This window comes from Lissotriton helveticus, chromosome 9 (genome assembly GCF_964261635.1).
Source record: "Lissotriton helveticus chromosome 9, aLisHel1.1, whole genome shotgun sequence".
NCBI lineage: Eukaryota > Metazoa > Chordata > Amphibia > Caudata > Salamandridae > Lissotriton > Lissotriton helveticus.
Window position 1 is genome coordinate 149,647,689 of NC_136070.1, and position 20,946 is coordinate 149,668,634.

At 46.8% G+C, this 20,946-nt stretch overlaps 1 protein-coding gene across 5 annotated transcripts in view; it reads left to right on the forward strand.

Annotated features, from left to right (window-relative positions):
• PTGR2 (prostaglandin reductase 2) overlaps positions 1–20,946 on the forward strand; it is a 471,690-nt gene that overhangs the window by 244,797 nt on the left and 205,947 nt on the right. The window lies entirely within an intron of this gene.

Genomic DNA, 20,946 nt, shown 5'->3' on the forward strand with positions numbered 1-20,946 from the left:
AAGCCAAGTCCCCCCAGGCGGCATGGCGGCTCAAAGTGTGTGCAGCGGGGGTATCAGAACCAACAACCTAGCCAATGTCCACCGCCACCCACCCGCTAGCAATCCAAACACGGACCCAAAGAGAATAAAGAAGAAGAAACAAAATGAAGAAAAAACAAGGCACCATAGAAACTAAAACCAAGAAACTAAAAACCCCTCGCCCAACCACCCACCCTACACGCATGCAGAGGCTACGGCCTACCCCCCCCCCAGCAGTGTGTCTGTCGCCCAATAAACCCGAAATATAGAACAAGGAGAGAAAAAGAAAAAAAGAGAAAGAATTAGTATAATACCTAAGTATGAGAGTAAGAAAAGAGCATCCTAATCTAAAACTCCCATAGAACACGGAAGACCGGAGGAGGGCCAGAACCAATTAATCCCGTACTCCACAGCCCGCACAGAACCTCTACCCCACCAACAAGGATCAACAACAGGACATATCAATTGCAATCGTAAGTGGGGAAAAAACATTACAAACAGCGCATTCAAATGTATCAGGAAGCGTTCCAGTCCGGGTCTCCGCCAGTCAAGCAAACAAAATCAGCGAGAAGAACACCATCAGCCCTGGCCCGAACGTTGAAAGCCCACCAAACATAGCCACCGCTGGGAGCCCACCGAGGGCAGAACAAAGAGACAAGATGGCCGCCCCCAACAAAGAAGAAGCAGAAAAAGATGAGATGAATGTCTCCAGTTACCAATAAGTCAAGTGTCCCAAAAGACGAGCGTCCCCTCGAGCACAGGATGAAACACACTCCACCGTCGTAGTAAAAAGGCTCCGGAGGAAAAGGCAGCCGGGAGGGTCAGCAACCGGGAAGGCGGCAAACGAAGCAATAGTAGCGATTGCATCGGCAGAGCCTCAGTTCTCGGAGCGGGGGGAGACAGTGTAGCAGCAGCTCCGTCGATAGATGGACACGACCCATTATTGCCAGGGACAGTCCGCTTCATTGTACACGCATGCTGAAACATAGTATCCATACCAGGCGTAGTTGGAGGCAGCAGGGAGCTGGAGCGCCTCGGTCGCCCCAGTTCAGATGTAGCATCTTCAATCTTCCGACCCAGCTCTCGGGTGTATCGCAGCCATGTAACCCTTAAGTCGGTAAGAGCTGCCAGGATGTCGCCGCAAGTCAGGACCCGCTGCAGTTCTAACCGGTCCGCGCTTAGAGTGGACGCCGTCGGGTCGTCATATTGCTCAAGGCCAGGCAGGATAGCACGCCCAGGGAACAAGGAGGCACTCATCTCCTCGTCCTGGAAGACCGGCGCCATCACCACCCTGTCAATGAGACCACAACGGAGGGAGGGGGGCGACATCGATACCGGGAAACATCAGGCCGGGTCGCCGGTAGGAGCACGGCTCGTAATCCAGAGCGGCGCACAGGGAGAGCCCCCGCGCCTCCAGTCGATGAGGGCGACCCACGGCAGAGAAGGCGCTCCAAGATGGAGTCAGCTCAGCCCGTCAGCAGCGGAACAAAGAGAAGCGATGCGAGAAGGGATCCCGCCTCGCCAGTACACACCTCAGCCACGTAGGGAATCTCGCCACATCGGAAAGGGTATACACCATCTCCCTCTGCAGTCAGCAGCACCACCTCAAGCGTCAGCGCCTCCCCAGATTGTCCCACCGACACCGTTACAGCAGCGCCCAGCGGCGGCGGTCGGCACAGGGTCCAGGGGCAGCCATGGAGGACAGCCAACACATCGAGTTCTCCGTCAAACCAGCAGGCAGAGACCTCGGAAGAACGCGATCGGAAACAGCGCGTTTAAATCGCCGTTACACCGCAACATAGGCACAGGATAAATAGCAGGATGTCGATGCAGGAGTGGAAGGCTCGCGGAGCCGGGAGCCTACACGTCCGTCCCGTCGGCCATCTTGGCTCCTCCTCGGTGTGGCCCAACATTGACACTTTGTCTACCTTCCTTTAAAGCCAGTCCTGGACTGAAGAAGATCCTGTTTTAAGTTTGCTTTAGTCTTTTGAAGTCGCGTTTCCCCTGCTTTGATTACAGGCCACTACTGTTGAAGTAGTACTACCTGCCTGGTTTGCAAAGACATCTTGGGGATATTATGTAAGCTTCTGTGGGAATGCATTCTGCTCATTGCTTACCATTGATTTTGTGGTTTGTAACTCACATGTTCTTGCTTTCTGTTTTCTGAGTTTATGTGTTTTATACTGTCCAGCATGTCCTTGCTCTTCCCGTGGAGCATTGCCTGTTCACTATTGCTCCTTCCATGAGTGCTCACTTTCTCTAAACAGGGCTTTAAATTGTGTTCTTGTCACATTTTTTGTGCATTCAAAGACAGATGTCAGGCTCTGTCTTCCGATGGAGCTTGGTGTTGACTTTTATTTTCCTGACTTCAAAATGGGAGGATTTATGTGACAATCATGTGGGGTACTTGGGGTGTGCTGGGTGAAGACTTTGCAACTGTTTTTTTCTACCACGCAAGAACATTTAAATGTCTGTAAATGAACTGTGCAAATATTTCAGGTTATTTCATAATTAGGAAACCACAAATTAAGCACTTTTTTGTAATTCTGAAGTGTGGAGGAAACACATATTTTGAAATGATCAAATCAATATACTTGGTGGTGCTATATCCACACATTATCTTTTGTGCACTGTATAGTTTTATCAGTAAAACTGTATGTCTGTGCAAAATGTAAAGGTCATTTCAATTGAAAATGTGTTGTCTGTAATGGCAGTACGCTACTACACCATGCATACTCCACTCTACACAACTACTCTCTATGACACTCTACTCCAGTATATGCCAGTCCACTCTACAACACTCTACTTCACAACACACTATGATATTCTACTCTCACCTATGCCATGCCACTCCATCCACTCCACTCTACGCACTCTTCACCACGCCACTCCACACTACAATACTCCACTCTACAACACTCTACGTCACTCTACACCGCGGTACTCCACTCTACGTCACGCTACTCTAGGACACTATACTCCACTCTACACCACTTTGACACGCTACATTACTCCATCCTACGACACTCCACGCTATGGTGCACAACCTTTTGACACTCCACAACACTCCACTTTATGACACTTCATTCTACACCACTCCACAACACTCTACTCCAGTCTACGCCACTCCACTCTATGCCACTCTGACACACTTCACCACTCCACTCTATGCTACGCCATTGTACGTCACTCCACTCTACTATTGAACACTTTACTCCACTTAATGACACTTTGCTCCACTCTACGATACTTTACTCCACACTATGCTATGCCACTCTATGCCCTTCCACTCTATGCCACAGGACTCAACCTCACTCCTCTCTACACCGCTCAACTCCACTTAATGACACTTTACTTACCTTTACAATACTTTACTCCACACTATGCTATGCCACTCAACTCTACATTCCTCCATTCAATAATGACACTCTGTGCCACAGCACTCAACGTCACTCCTCTCCACACCACTCTACTCCATTCTAATCAACGAGACTCCATTCTAATCTCTGACACTCAACTCTACAACATTCCAATCTGAATCACTCCACTCTATGACACTCCACAAACTCTACTATAATTCACTTCACTCTACTCTACTCTATGCCACTCTACTCCATGCCACTCCACTCATCTCCACGCCACAAATGTTTAGCCATGCTGAACAAAACATAGCACTTGGGTAGTTCCTCTTGACAGTCAGTTTGGGCCCTGATCAAAATGGAATCAACTGACCTGACCATCTGGTTTGTGAGGCAACCAAATGGTCAGATCTTAATGCCCTCACACACCCGGAAAGGTGTCATGCTTCATCATAGGGCACGCCTCGTCAGGCTGGCGCTGCAATGCCTAACAGGCTTGGGGGCTCTTTAGCAGAGCTCTTTTGATCCAAAGACACCGCTGATGAATGCATGTGAGGGGTCATAGAAATAGGGCAGTTCCCTGGCGGAGCCAGCGGTCCAATTACGTAATAGGGCAGTCAGACCGCTGGTGTGGCGGTGGCTGGACCGCAACTGCCGCGGAAGAACGAGTCTGGCGGTCCTCTAAGGTGGCTATCCTTTGGCTGCATTCCAGCAAGTAGGACACTAATCTGGTGCAGACGAAGGCTCCTAGTGGATCTTGGATAAAAATCTCAGGTCAATGATATCAAATATCCTGAAAGCTAGGGAAATGGGCCTCCTAAATGTGTACACTCCAAATATAATTGACATTACATTTTTCGGGTGCTACTGGATGTGGTGAGACCATGGTTAGGCACTTCTTTATTGTGGGCAGGTGATTGCAATTGCTTAGTGTTGGGATCAACTGGCAGGGTGCTCCCAAGAATGCAGCTATTATTTCAGCAGTTAAACCTGATTCAAAATCTTGACATCGTAGACATGTGGTGGGCACAGCACCTGGGAGATTGGATCTTTTCTTTTAACTCACCACAGCACGGGTCATACAGTATACTAAATTATGTTTAGATATGCAACTAAAGTTGTATGACAGGTTCACAGAGGCGAAATACTTAGGTAGAATATTATCTGATATTTACCAATATACCTTACCGATACTCATTATGGTGTGAGACCCTACATTCCTACTCAAAACGGAAGAACATTATTACACAGGATTCAGGGTAGGTTCTCACATTAATTGAAGCATTGTTTCTGGGGCACAGGCTTCTTAGTAAACTAATGGGAGGCTGGAAAGGTGGTAGTGAGAGAAGTATGCCTGCGAGGGTGGTATGGAGTCAGTAGACTGCTGCAGATATATAGGGGAGGATAGCTGGCTAGGAGAGAGTGTGGGTATTGCATTGCATTCCCGAGAGATGGCCATTAATGAACACAAATGCAGACTAGAGGATTTGCATAATAATCTCAACAAATGCTCTTACAGCACATACCAACATAGGTTATACAGAGAGGGTGATTAGTCAGTGGAAATGCAGACCTGGTTGATAAAGTGAGAGCCCCTACCAAAGGAAATCCTGCAAATAGTGGATGAAACTGGAACAATGAGCTATGCTGGTAACCAAGCGCAACAATTAACCCCATAGATTATAAATCCAGTACACCCTTGTGCAGGATTAAAGCACACATCAACATAATAAGGAAAGCTTTAGTGGGGAAACTAATTAAAGTAGTTCCTAATTCCAACACTGATAAACAAAGATTCGTGTTTGTTTGTACCCAGAAGGAAGAAAATCGAATGGATGCAGACTTGCTGACTTCCAGCACTCACTTGAAATGGAGAGGGGACAACGCTGTGGCCTCCCTCAACATTGAAAAACCTTTTGATTACCATTAGCCCGGTTTTTAAGAGTTGGATGAGGCGATATGCTGGCACGGTAGCAACAGTATTGACACGGAAAGTGGTGAACGAGGTGGGAGGAGGGAATTGGTACTAGTCAGGGGTTTCAATTGTCCCAACTCCTCTTTCCTCTTTAGTCTGGCTATGGAGCCAGTGTCAGGAGGATTCAGGATTGAAATGTAGGAAACACAGATGAGGGATATGACTGACATAGTATGGATGGATGGACACACGTGGATGCCATATTGGTTTTCCTAAGTGGACCAGAGAGATCTGTTTCACACTGGCTACATATACTGGCAGAATACAGTGAAGTAGTTGGTCTTTGTACTAAGTGGTCCGAACCATGACTATTACCCTTGTGGTCGCTGGCCAGAGGTGCAGCTGAAGACCTGCCAAAACTGGAAATGACTTGGCCGCCCAGAACCCTGAAGTATTTTGGGATTTATGTGGCTCATGCATTGCAGGATCTCCTAATGTCAGCAGAGTACTGGAGGAGGTAGTGCTGGACAACGTTTTTATTTTAATGGCATACAGTATACATTAAACCACACTTTATCAAATGCTCACAAAATTGGTTATACTTGACTGCACTCTCTTTCAATCTGCTGCTAGTAGTGGACCATTTGATTGTATCCATCATCATAACACTGCTAATTGTTAAGTCCTCAAACATCTTTTTTGCACAAATGCCATTGTTGTTACAGTTGCTGTGTATATTTTTGCCTATTTTAACACATATATGTTATTGAAGTCCGCTAATGCAATTTGGAAGTTTTTATGTATCCACTGTTTTTACGTTTTGCTATTTTTAATAATTTGTACTGTTGCTGGTATCTTCTGCCCTGTACTTTTATGGATATTTTATATCTAAATAAAGTTAAAGTTATACTCTTATACTCTACTGGAGTAGGTGAGGCGCTCTATCTCATTCTGGAAATTACTGTCTCTGCTCTTGATGGAAAGGGTTGCTGTGGTCAAAACTGTGGTTCTTTCCTGGTGCTTATATGTCTTTCATGGTGGGATCTGCCAACTTCCCCAACAACACTTTCATACAGATAGACCTTATGCTCATATATTTAATATGGGCTAGTTTGTGGCCAATTATAAAGTTAACTACCCTCAAACTTATTTACGAACTGGTGGAAAGGATTCTGACTCTTTCAGAATTCAAATTATGTTATCGTGCTTCCAAGCTACCCTACTTGGTGTTGTTGCTAGATGAGAGGCCAAATGCGGATGGATCTTTCGCATTGGATGCCATAGCTGTGCACCTTTGAGATTCCAGTTTATATCCCCTATTAGGGTTGGCACTAGGGTTGCAATCTTAATGTCTTTGGCTTGAGACAGGGAGGTCCAGAAAGCGATGAACAGGGTTCCGTTCTCGGTGAGGCAAAATTATAAGACTTCCTCCAGTTCTGCGAGTTATACAAAAACACAAGTGTTGCAAAATGGTTTTCAGTGGGCCTCCAAGTAATGGGTGACCTACAAAATGGAGATTAGTTCCTAACTTTCGATGAAGCTAAAACTCAGTTTGGTGTACGAGTAGGTCAATGCCTGCTATACGGCATGCTTGCTGGGAAGCCCAACTCTTGTAGGAGAGATTTCCTGAGTGACCACCTGAATCCAGTACCCTTTTTAGGTCGAGCTGGTGTAAGCAGTGCGAAGCACTGCGTCCAGCGAAGCATCTTTTGTTACTCACTTCCTGGGAATGTGAGACAGGGGATAGGCACGCGCAGGAGAATCCCCCATGTGAGCACGCACGTTCATCACACACACACACGCGCACACACACAGCCAGGCAAACACACACACAGGCACACACACACACACACGCAGGCACACACACACGCATGCACACACACGCATGCACACACACGCAGGCACACGCACACACACACACGCACACACACACACACACCCTACAACTAAGCCCCACCCGCCCCACTCACCGGGCTACAGGCTCCGTCACGCGGGGCTTCCCTCACTTGCATCGGCGGCGTCTGCTCCTCCTACGTGCCTACAGCGTTTCACAGCCTCCCCTGGGGCGGGACTTCCGGCTTCTGCCCTTCTCGTCCAGTCACTTTGTGGGCGCGGGCTTCCCGCAGAAGGCGGAAGTCCCGCCTCAGGGGAGGCTGTGAAACGCTGTAGGCGACAGAAAAAACACAAACAACATGAAAAGATAGTCCACACCTGTCTGTGTGGAACGGCACAGGCAAGGGCACTTGTTAGGCTGCGCCACAGCCCGCCGTGACAACACACATGTATTCGTACCACAGGAAATGTACTGCTGACAATTGCAGTGCATGTAAGTCTGCCAGAATAGGACCTCAGATCCGTCAGGATTATGCGCGCGGCATACATAGTATTGATAAAGCCTCCTCGAGATGAGGCGCGGTGGCAGAGGGCAGCCAAGCCAGGCATAGCCGGGCCGACACTGCCTCGCTCAGCTCAGAACACCCTACGAGCAGCAGGCTGGTAACCACGGAAACTAATGGATAAAAGCACCCATGCCCGTCCATCGGTTTGCCTCGGTTTTTTTTGCAACGCTGGCCTGAGATCTGAACTTGTTTTACTTGATTGTGTTAGCATCTTTGAATCCGGGTTCTTCAGTACAGATACATTGTGGTGTGTGTGTGTGTGGGAGAGAGGAAAGACTATTTCTTTTGCAAAATAGTAATTGCATTAATATAGCGCTAACTAATCCTGACCAGGCGTCGAAGCGCTTTTTTCGGCGAGTAGCACACAGATGACTATTAGAATTTTTAGGAGTTTTGTAAACTGCTACATGTTACCTTGCCATTACTTCAGGGCGCCTGAGGAGATACCAATGTACATTTTAACAGAAAGGGGCAGCTAGAGTCCAGTCGGATGGGTAGGTGCACGTGCCCGATATTCTTAGAGCCTGGAACATGACCTATGAAGAGGCTGTAGATCTGACACATATGTTGATCAAAATGTACCGATTATTATTTATGAGAGGCTGGCAGTCTGATGCTAATATCTTCCTGGCTCCAAGGGGACCTTATTGGCATATGTGCAGTTAAGGTTCCTGTAACATAACTAGAGTCTCACCACATGCAAAGAACCCTAAGGGACAGGCTAGTGAGTCTTTCTGTCTGTCTCTTTCGGCTTGGATACTATCTTTCTTTCCCTGTTACCATAGCTTTCTTATGAAAAAGATTTTAATATTTCACTTGTGTTCTTGTATTTTCGTCACAATAAAATACACTGAGCATAATCTTCACAAAAGTTATTTACAACAGTTTAAGCTATTGCCATTATAAATTGCAATAACTTTTAGGTATTAATTATTTTTTTTAAATTAAAGCCATTGTTATTTGTAAAATCGATACATCTAAGTCACGTAAATACAACACATATTGCATTACAAATGCTATAGTTGTCACAATTGCAAAAGTTAAAACTATTGGCATTGTAAATGACAAAGCTATTAATTTTGCTATTTTCAAAACCAACACATAAATAAAAAATGTGTCATTTACAATACCAATAGCTCAAACTTTCCTAATGCGAGACCTATTGCATTGCAAATGCTTGTTAAGCTTTGCTCCCTGTTGAGCAGAGGAAGAATGATGAAAGAACCATATGGTGCACTTTCCCAGTAGAGCTCGCAATCCACCTTCAAATTAAATGGGAACGAGATACTGGGGAGCAATTGGCATACAAACAGTGGCATAAGTTGATAATACAATATGCTGGTCACTGGTCAGGCCCAATTCCACTACACACAGTATACATTTTGCATAAATCGTACTTTACCTGTATGATAATTTAGGCCCCTTAATGTACTGTTGGGCACCAGGTGGGTTACTGTGATCTCTTACCATCACACTTGCTATAATACACTGAGTTTTTGACCTGAGATTATTTTCTGTTGGTAGGCCATCATGCTAGAGAACACAGATCAGCCTCCACTGTTCTTACAATCTCCATGAGAGCCCAAATTCCTATGTGCACACCATTTTCTTGGGGTCCTAGAATAGTCAGCGGTAACTGGGCGAACACCGTAAGATTTAATGTCCTTTCCAGAATGCCAAATACTGCACTCCAACTGAATGGCAAAGTTCTTCCCTTTAGCACTTAGCTATTTTGGGCTAACGGGTTTGAGCAGTCAAGATTTTCTCAAGAAGATGGTGTGGGATTAGAAATTCCGAATTTGGGTTGGTATTGTAAATAACATTTAATAAAAGTCTGTTAAGGAAGTACCTGATTTATGAAGAACATGATGTGAATCACAGGTCAATAAAGAATGATGTACTACACACAGGCCAGGCCGGGCTCAGGGCCAGACACTATGCCCATTTCTCCCGAACTTCGGATCAAATACTCGCGAGATGAACTCCTGCATCTCAGAACTACAACCACCCCCCCTGAACCACTATCATCTCATCAGGGTGACCCTCCCTCGAAAGACAATCGCCAGATACCGAAGCACGTAAGCCTGGCCCTGCTTAATTGCAGATCTATACCCAAACATTGTATAGAAATCAATCTGCTAATCCAAGATACCAACATGGACATTCTATTCCTCACGGAAACATGGCTGACCTCGAACTTTGAGGCAGACATTGTCAGTATGTTACCCCAGGGATTCCTAATACAGTCCCATAACAGAACCCAGGGAAAGGGAGGTGGGCTAGCCATAGTTTACAGGGACAAATTCACCTGCAGGATTCAAGAGGGAGGAATCTCGGATTGTGAAAGCGTTTATTTTAACCTACAAATTACGCCAAACAAATCCTTATCGGGTATTCTTATATACCGCCCCCCCCGGAAGCCCAGGACAATTCGTAGGCTCACTGCTAGAAACCTCAATCACCTCTTGTGCCGCGACACCCAATTTTATTCTATTAGGAGATCTGAATCTTCATTTCGATGATCTCTCCGATAAAATTGCAGGCGATCTCAAATCAGAGATGAATGCGTTCGGCCTCCTCCTTAAAAACTCTGAGGCTACACACGCTAAAGGACATCTCCTCGACCCGACATCCCCAAAATAGAAATATCGCCACCCCTCCCACTACCATGGTTGGACCACTTCCTCATCCCGTTCGCATGGCAAATCAATTTGGACATCCCTCAGGCTCAGGTACCTCGCACTCAGGAGAGAATATGGTCCAAACTCTCTTTTGAGAAATGGTCCCGGGAATTAGAACACACTGCCCCTCTCGCCGATCCCGATCCTCTGAAAGCTGACGTGAATTTCACCAAGTGGCTGACTAACACCCTTGATGCGGTAGCACCCAAGAAAAATTTGAAGAAAAAAAGCAAAATTTTTAAGTCTCCATGGTACTCCCAAGATCTTAAAAACTTAAGAAAAATTTGCAAGAAGCTGGAGCGGAGATGGAGAAAAGACTGGGCCCCCCTCAATAAAGAGAAATACAGAGCAGCCATGAGGACTTATAAATCAGCTCGGAAAACAGCCCAAGCTTCCTTCTTCGAAGAGAAAATTAGAACTGCCTCCAACTCATCTCGAGAAACATCCAAAATAGTAAAAGAGCTACTCAAAATACCCAACCCTGCTGGTGCAGGACACCTCGGACACCAGATGCAATCAATTAGCAGTTTTTTTTTAGAGCAAGATAAAAAACATCCTACAATCCCTACCGCCAAAATCAGATAGTTGCGCCCCTGCGGATCCTACTACCGCAAACACAGGCCCCACTCTGGACTCCTTCAACCAGATTTCCAAAGAAGGCTTTCTAACCGCTCTAACCGCCATGAAAAGTGGATCCCCTAATGATCCGGCTCCCATGTACATCCTTCAGCATGTGGGACCATCTAGCCTTTGGCCACAGAGCTTATTAATGCCTCACTGGACCAAGGAGTGGTTCCCCCTAGTTGGAAACAGGCAGTAGTAAAAGCACTGCTGAAGAAACCAGGACTTGATCCCCATGACTTTGCTAACCTCCGACCAATTTCTCTCTTGCCAGGTCTTAGTAAAATCACTGAGAAAACTGTAAACCAACAACTCTCGGCCTTCTTAGAAACCAACAATCTGCTCCGCCCCTCTCAAACCGGGTTCCGCCCGGGTCAGGGGACTGAGACCGCCCTTCTAACTGTGGTCGAGGAAGCAAGGTGCATCCTGGATTCGGGAGGATCGGCTTTGCTGATCCTCCTGGATCTAAGCGCTGCATTCGATACTGTAGACCATAAGATCCTGATCCAGCGCCTTTTCAACTTAGGGGTAAGAAGCACCGCACTGCGATGGCTCACATCCTTTTTGAAGGACAGAACCTTCCAGGTGTGTGAGGGGAATGCGCGCTCCAAGCCTTTCCCCCTCCAGTATGGGGTACCTCAGGGCTCTTCACTGAGCCCTACCTTATTTAACATTTATATGGCCCCCCTGGAGGATGTTGTCACTCCCTTTAGGATTAAAGTTGTCACCTACGCTGACGACACCCAAATGGTCGTCTCACTCTCCCTGGAAAAGGACAACCTCAAAAAGCTGCATAACTGCCTCTCAGGAATCCATAACTGGATGTGTGATTCGCGACTTAAATTATATGGCATAAAAACAGAGCTGATGCTTCTGGGCCAGCGAATGACATCCCTTCCCACCTCCATATGGCCCCTGTGTCTAGGGGATCTCCCACAACCAAAGAAGGAACTTAAAAGCCTAGGGTTCTGGCTGGAGCAAGATCTCTCCATGAAAACACAGGCCAAAAAGACGGCTGGCACCTGTGTGGGTCTACTCCACTCAGCCCGGAAGATCCTCCCCCTACTTCCGACACAATCCCGAAAGCTGCTCATCCAGGGTCTTATCCTAGCTAGATTAGACTACAGTAACGCCCTTTTTATGGCCGCGCCAGAATCCACCGTTAATATCCTTCAGCGCATCCAAAACGCAGCAGCTAGGCTGCTGACAGGCACCTCCTGGAGAACATCGGCTAAACCAGCACTCAGAGCTCTTCACTGGTTGCCTATCCGGGAAAGGATCAAATATAAGGCTCTGTGTATCACCCACAGATCCCTCCAGGGCAAAGGGCCCCCTATGCTTGGGAAAATGCTCTATCCCTACAAAACTACCAGGTCCCTGCGCTCATCCCAAGGTAACCTGGCCACTGTTCATAGAGTTAGGAAGGCCCGCACTGGAGGGCGACGTTTTTCGGTTACCGCAGCAACCCTGTGGAATTCCCTGCCAACTTGTCTTCGATCCGAATCGACCTACATGAAGTTTCGTAAACTCCTCAAGACACATCTTTACCCACAATAGCCATAAATTTTCCCTTCATCCTTCTGACCCTCCCCTCAGACTTCCACTGCACTCTCAGCGCTGGGACGCTCCTGGACAGCCTTGCGCTTTATAAATCTTTTTTCATTTCATTCATGGAGAAGTGTGGCTCACTGGTTAGAGGAGGCAGACCTGGAAGCAGAAGTCAGCCCGGGACCAGGGTTCAATTCCCTGCTCGGCGGGGTCTTGAGTCCTAAAATGTCCATGGACTCGACAATTCTCGCTCCGGTGCCTACTCGATTCACGGGTTCACACTCTGCGACTCTGGGCAATAGCTTGCTTAATCTCCACAACGGCCCCTCGCGGCGGGATGCCTGGCTTTCACCTTGTGGATACCCTGCCGGGGTTATCTCACAGGGGAATACCAGGACGGGTTCCCTAAGCAAGCGCTTAGAAACCTCTCGGTGATTTGCGCTATATAAATTCCTGTACATTTACATTTACATTTACATTCATTCACAGCCATGCTTAGTACCTTCGGACCAGAGCCACCATCTCAAACAGTATGGTAGCTACTTAGAGCTAAGCTCTATACTTTACTGAGGACTACTTTTGTCCCTACCCATGGCTCTAGTGAGAGCAGGAGTTTGCAACATGCTTGGAGACCACACACATTCAGTGGAATGGAAAAGGCCCATCTTCTGCATAGCTTGCTTGGACACTGAAGGGGGACATTTTTTTCAGACCCTGCTCTTATAACCAAGGGTGAGGTTTGCAGTGTCTGAAGGATATGTGGGATGATTGTGAGTCATTCTGTGGACTGGTCATTGCTAGGCACACTTTTTACACAATATATTAAGAAAAGCATGAAACAGTAGAAGTTTGTTTCTTCACTAAGAACCATTGCCAAACACTATGGATTCCAGCCTTTCTGATCAGGTCTTGATTTACCAACAAAGGTACCCCAAAAACTTCAAGCAGATTCATGAGAAATTATTAATTTAATTTGGTTTGAAGAAGCATTTAACCTTGATAAATCTATACAACAATTGGTTGTGAAAGTTATACTCCTTGGTGAAGAGAAGAGACATGCAGCAGTTTGTGTGGTGTCAAAGCAACATGGAAGTGCAGCAGAAGGTGTCTGGGTGGGAAAGTGAGTCTGAACCTACTAGCAAAATATGGAATCACAATTGCGATTCCTTATTTTGCTCTTGCATTTAAGGAATCGTAAATTGCGATTCCTTAAATGCAATGTAAGTGGCACATAAGAAAGTGCACTTTAGCCATAAGGAATCGCTAATTACCACCAACTTCGAGTTGGTGGTAATTATCGATTTCCTTTAAAAAAACACTTTTTTGCTTTTTTTAAAGTGCCATGTGGCACACATTCATGCCCTGAGGGCATGTATGTGCGCCACATGTGCAGACATGCACATTTCAGGGGTGCAACAGGGTGTCCTTTTGACACCCTGGCACCCTTGAAATATCTCCCGCTATTTGTGATTCTTTAATAGCGAATCGCAAATAGTGAATATCTTCCCATTCGTTCCTATAGGCCTCCTAGCCCATAGGAAAGAATGGGTAGGTATTCCTTAATAATGAATCTCAATTAGCGATTCGTTATTAAGGAATATTAAGGAATCGCTAATATGTTAGCGATTCCTACCTACATTCAATTTTGCTGAGTCCTTAATAGTTCATCAGTAAAATTCGCTATTAAGGACTCGCAAATTTGAATTTACCTTCATCTGGCCCTTGGTCCAGTCAGTCATGACAGGAGGAAGTAACAGCTGCTGTTTTAATCTATATATAAACACCACATTTGTGTGCAAGAGGGAACATAATTCCATGTACTCAGTCAGTATAACATCTGGATATAGTTATTATTCACTTGGGCAACAAATACCGACCTTCATACTTCTCTCACATTGTGTATTCTTCTGTATCTTCCTAGAATACATGTAGTACAATTCAGGAGGGCAGCCCTTCCTCTGGGTAGTTTGAAACATAGAGTAGTGTCTGGAGAATGCCTGCATAGATCTTCATATGACTGCATTGGAAATGTCAGGTGTGGGAACATTCTTTAAAGCATGTTACCTTTTGTTAAGTGAGCCATGTGGTCACCCGATTAACATGGAAACCTGAGACTACTTGTGGGTGGAGGGGGACATTGATGTTCTTTCCTTAGTACTCTGTTGGAATAGAAGACCACATTCGGTTCTTGAGAACTCATGGACTGAATTTTACCTACCCCCTACAAACCTATATGATAGCATCCAATGCTCCTTTCTAAAACTGATTTTGTAAAGGAGCTTCAATTTTTTTTTTCAAACATATTTTATTCGTTTTATTTAACGTACAATACCGGATATTATCGCAGTTCCATTATTGTAATTCCACACATTTTGCCAGCAGATAAAATAACACTTTTCTACAGTGTTCAGATTATACAATCGACATACCTCACAACCAGTACATATTAGCATGGAGTCATCCAGTTTGTCCTGCTGCGTGTAGTATGCCTGAATCCTTAACTAACAAAACTACCTAACTCCCCAAACTCCCTTCCCCCAGTGTTCTATTGTTCTGTTGTGAATTAAATTTGATGCTGACCTATGTAAAGGAGCTTTACATGCACGTTTGAGTAGGGAGAGGCATCCTGTTTGTTAGGACAAAAAGAGTTGCCATTGGAGAGGCTGATTTTTTTTTAATTGGAGGAGAAACCTTGTTACTTCATTCAGAGTTATCCTTTATCATTAAAACTGTGAAAAATTGAACTATTGAAGAATTCTTTCTGTGAGCTGTAATAACCTCAAGATGTGTCTTAATAAATATGAATTGTAGATTCGATTCAGCTCGTCCAAATACATAGAAAACTGTAAGATTGCCTTTTCCTGGCTTATTATGTTTTTGTCCTTCTGTACACACCCGATGCACGACCTTTACCATTTAATTGAGTTGGCAGGCCTGTTTGGAAGAGATGAACTTCATTTAGAATGTTATTTTAAAATTCATTAGCCGTTTTATTCTTACAGCGTTTCCACAACGGTGTGTCAATCAAGATACAAATGGTTCAGAACAACCCCCACACAGAACAGGCAACTTGTTTGCTGTGTGTGACCGTGTCATGCTCTTTCCTGAAGACATTAATAATCTGGGTTTGGTATCTGTACCAGCGATATAATGGTAAAGCTCTGTACTTTCCCTATAAGTTAATGGATGTTTCCCGGGTTAGCAAGTAGTCTTGTAGTAGACCCCATATATCCTTGGGTCTCTGGGTCAGCGGATGCACAATATAATAAAGTTCCAATCGTTCTTTACAAAAGACCAGATCTTCCACCACTTTTTTACTGTTGGATCATGAACCCTCACCCAAACATAGGCAACCTTGAATTTAACCATCAACAAAGCCACGCATATGAATCTCCTTACTGTTATCAGAACATCCATAGTATATCCCAGCAATGCCACCTTCAAAGATGGTGTCAAAGTCTCCCCAGTCATTCCAGAAAGTGTACTAAATACCTCTCAATCCAGTATAGGATAATTAAAGGGCATAACCCAGCCAGGTGTAAGAAATTTGCCTCCAGTGCAAGGCATCTGACAAACCTTGCATTGTCAAGTAACTTGGCCTTGTGCAGTCTGGTTAGGGTATAAAAGATTTAGTGCATGAACTTAAATTATATTAATCACAGCCATCCATTTAGTGGGGGTTGGCCTATTTGGTCACAGCAGTAGTCCCATTCCTGGCCCCATTCTGTAGTAGGGGATCTCTGTGTATAGTCATGATCTAGTAAATAGTCTCGCCCATGTGCGTGGACCCCGGAGCAATCAAAAATAATCTCTTAAGCTGTCTCCTTTGCAGTCCTGCATAGACACTTAAGAGAGAATTAAGACAAATAATGCAGCCTAACATATACAAGGCTACAAAGGCCACCACTTCATCTAAACAGTGAAAAGGATAGCCCACCATGTCCGGTTTAACACTTTTTTTACCAAGTTTCCCTCACAGGGAAAACTCCCCTTCACCAACATCCTTGAAATGATAGAGAGGAAGGGTTGGACAGACAAGCCCCACAGAGTGTGTATCCTCTGTCTACCATCCTCTCATGTCCCTGAAGACTGTGAGATTTGCAGATCCTTCTCCAAGAGGACCCTGAGGGACAGGGAGTAAATTCGTCTCCAAGGCTTGGAGGTAAGGAGACATCAGGACCATTGTGGGTCTGGGCATGGAGGGACTTCGTCCTCTGCCCATGCTTCGGCCTCTGGGGGGCTCCCCAGTCAAGATAAGGCCAGGAAAAGGCACAGATCTCCGTCGACGTCTATAGCCTCGACGTCGGCGTTGAGAGGGATGACCACCATCTGCTCCCCGTCGTCCCAGGGCTCTGGGGCGAAGCACATTGCAGTTCGACATCGAGGGGACTGACGTGGAGACCTCAGACGAGGTCGACATCAAGGACTTCATCGTCGTCCAGACCCCGTCGACGTCGAGATGAGTCCGAGAGGCACCGGCGCTCGCCGTCGAGGCGACACCGCCGTTCGCCATCGAGAAGACGAGAGTCGACGTCGAGAAGACGTGAGTCGACGTCGAGCACTTGAGAGTCAACGTCGAGGGATGTATCGACGTCGAGACGTTCGACGTCGAAGAAGAGGTCGTCGTCACGGAAGGAAAGATTGACGTCTAGGGGGCGGTCAAGGGCCAGGACTGTGTCCTCTGCCTCAGTGGTCAGCCTGTCCTCTGCATCCAAGAGCCCACGGTCGCGGCGGCGCCGGCGCTCGGCTGCAAAGAGGTCGGCCTCGAGAACTTCATTGTCAAGGCCTGCCCAGAAGAAAAAGAGGAGAGTGGTTAGGTCTTCGGATTCGCAGACCTACTCGCCTTCTAGGCCCAGGACGCCTACGCCTCCTCCATTGCCTAAGGAGACTCCGCCTCGTCCTCCTCCTCCTCCTCCTCCAATTCCCCCTCATCAACCTCCTCCTCCTCTACCGCGGCCTACTCCGCGGTCTCTATCTCTGCCGCGCCTCCCGTCCCCACCCATGAGGCCTCCACAACCTATGGTTCCGATTCTGCCTCTGTAGCTTCCGCCTCCTGTACGGCCGGTGGAACGCCCGAGGCCCAGGAGATCGAGGTCCCGGTCCAGACGGAGACACCGACCAAGGAGTGACCGTCGGTCTTCGACACGGTCCCGTCACCGTCACCGGAGGGACAGGTCAAGGTCCCGTCATACGGATTCTTCCAGTGCCAGGGAGTACTCGCCCACCTTATCGGATTCCCCCCATACGAGGGTGTCACCGGTCGATGACATTGTGTCGTTTCAGGAGGTGTTATTGAGAGGGGCAGCGAAGCTGGGGATTACGGTAACGGTTCCCACTCCTTCTACATCGGTAATTTTCTAGACCCTACACAAGCGGCAGTTGTCTCGACCCTTGTTGCCCTTGGTGCCGGGGCTGGAGGAACCGGCGATGGAGCTCTTCTTGACTCCGGCGTCAACGAAATCCGCTCCTTCCCGGCTGCAGAAAAAGTACAGGGCCCCAGACTCCGATCCGGCGTTCCTTCGATCAGACCTAGTGCCGGATTCGGTGATCGTCACTGCGGCCGGGAAGCAGCGCGCTACTGCCCCGTCTTCTACGGTGCCTCCGGATAAGGAGAGCCGTCAGATGGACTGAGCGGGACGAAAAGTCTGCGGTATGGCTGCTATGTCCATGAAAGCCGCTAGTGCCACGGCTCTCTTGGGTCGGTATGACCGGTCTTTGTGGGAGTCCCTGCAGCAGTTTCTGGAGCACCTTCCGAGGGACAAGAGGGAAGACTTTCAGGAAATCATCAATGAGGGCATGATGGTATCCAATCAGGTTATCAGCTTGGCTGCAGATTCCTCTCTCTTGGCGGCTCATGGATACTGCCATGGGATTAATTTGAGACGCCATGCCTGGATGCGTTTGACATCGCTGAAACCAGAGGCGCAGCAGCGAGTCGCCAACTTGCCGTTCTCTGGGTCGACACTCTTTGGTAAACATGCGGATGAGGAGATGGCCCGCATGAAGGCAGAAGCAGAAACCCTGACGGGTGTCGGGTTAGAGAAGCCAAAAGAGCAGAAGGCCTTCCATCCCTTCCAGAGACATTTCGGTGCCCAGGGAAGAGGGCAAGGACGTCAAGCTGGCCAGCAGCACCAACAACAGCAGAAGTACCAGCGGCGGCCATTCCAGAAGCGTCAGAGGGGCAGAGGCGGCCAACGGTCCTCCTCGACGCCCAAAGGCCCAGCCTGGTCTAGGCCCTGAGGGGTTACTTCCTCCTCGTCCGTTACCCGCTCCGGTGGGGGGAAGCATACAACATTACTTTGCAGAGTGGAGAAAAATTACTCAGGACAAGTGGGTGCTGAATATTGTTTGCAATGGATACAGTCTTTGTTTCGTCAGCCCGCCTCCAGCGATTCCACCGGTTTGCTCGCAGTTCCAACTGCGCGAGCTTCAGGTGGAGGCGGATACCCTATTAAGAAAAAGGGCGATAGAAGACGTCCCTTTGTCTCAAAGGGGAAAGGGACTTTACTCTTGGTTCTTCCTCGTGCGCAAGAAGGACAAGAACGAGTTCAGGCCCATTCTGGATTTGCGACAAGCAAACAAATGGATTTGCAAGGAAAAGTTTCGCATGCTGTCTCTGCACCAGATTTATCCTCAGCTGCAAAGGGGAGACTGGCTTTGCGCAATAGACCTGCAAGATGCGTACTTCCATGTGCCCATTGCACGGAAACACCGGAAGTTCCTGCGATTTCTAGTCGGCACCAATACACCGTACTACCGTTTGGACTGAAGTCTGCACCCAGGACGTTTTCAAAATGCATGGCAGTGGTGGCAGCGCACCTGAGAAAGAACAAGGTGTTTGTCTACCCGTACCTGGACGACTGGTTGATCAAAGCCTCCACCTTCCAGGACGTTACAAAAAGGGGGGTTATACCCATGTAGTCACGGGGACCTGGGTGCTAAGTGGTACATTTGTAAAGGGGTCCCCGTAAGAGAGGAAAGTGTATTGTGGACGAACATACACTGAAATTTTTTTTTTATAAAACTAAAACACAAATTCATAGACTGATTTGCAATTGGTAATTTGATTTATTTCCATTGCTCTGTGATTACCGATTGGCAATATTTGATCACATCGATTCATAAATAGTAGAGCCCCAAGGGGGAGAAAAGGGAGGGAAGTGGTGCTCAGGGAAGTGTTAGAATGAGAAAGAGTGACACAGTATCAAAAAGATGTAATACCAAATTCAAACATAGATCAAAAACAATTATAAAACAAGAGCCATCATAAAAGGCAAAATTCGAAGAATGTTCATGGGAGAAAATTCAACGGTCACAACTAATTATTAGATCAATCGTGGGTGTGCCGGATTTTCAACAGAAGGGAAACAAGTCGACGTTTCGACCCCTATTAGTAGGCCAATTAAAGTCCTTTCAGGGGGTCTTCATCAGGACGTCACAAAGGGAGAAGGGAAGGGTGGGGCAATTCTGTATAAACAAATTTATAAGGAAAAATATACTTTAGTGTATATCAAACCAATGACAAGAAAAAAACCAATTATTTCTCAGAAAATAATTCATTCTCAAAAATTTACCATGGAGTACGGCCCAGCCGGGCTCTGTACATGGAGAGACACGCCACGCTGGCTGTCGCGGTCAAATCTGATCAAGGTAGAAACCTCAAACAAAGAGGAGAATGAGTAATCAATAAGGTTCTGATGAATCAGAGGATAAAAACTGGTTGTAACTCCACTTACATACTACAATAGTAGAGACTATAATTTATCCAAAAAACTTTAAGGATTTACCAGACACAATTGTCAACACAAATCACATCATGATTAATCATGGCAGCGTATGAAAATGACATCAGATTATATAGGTTTGCAAAAAGTACCTTTAGATCAATAGTACTCGAACCGTCTGGGGTCCAAAGGGTTTAAACAGTAAAGCAGATACAAATTCTGATTGCGAAATTAACCTCCTATGGTAAACAGAGTGGAGAGAGATTGTTTACCAATCAGTGTAAGGCAAAACGGTTCTCCCGTTAGAATTTATCAACTGCATGCTGCCAATTACTTACATCAAATGAGGCAAAACACGCAGTCTACTTCGATCGTTTTGGCAGCCTAAATGGCAGATGTCGGCCGGATGAGAAGTTCGTAATCCACCTCAGGGCGGGGATTAATTCTAGCGCCTGTCCGACTGTTAATTCTTATACTAGAAAGAGGGAGGGAGAGAGTCAGTTGTTTGGCCGGGGTACGGACTTACTGTGAATAAACCGCGCCTAGGGTTACTCACGGGAGAAGGCAAGCGGGCAGCCAGCGTCTGCACAAATCCTCACGCGAACTCCGCCGTGTCAACAACGCGGAGTTTAGGGGCGGGGCCAGCTAATGTGCAGGAATGATGGAGAGGGAAAAGTGACT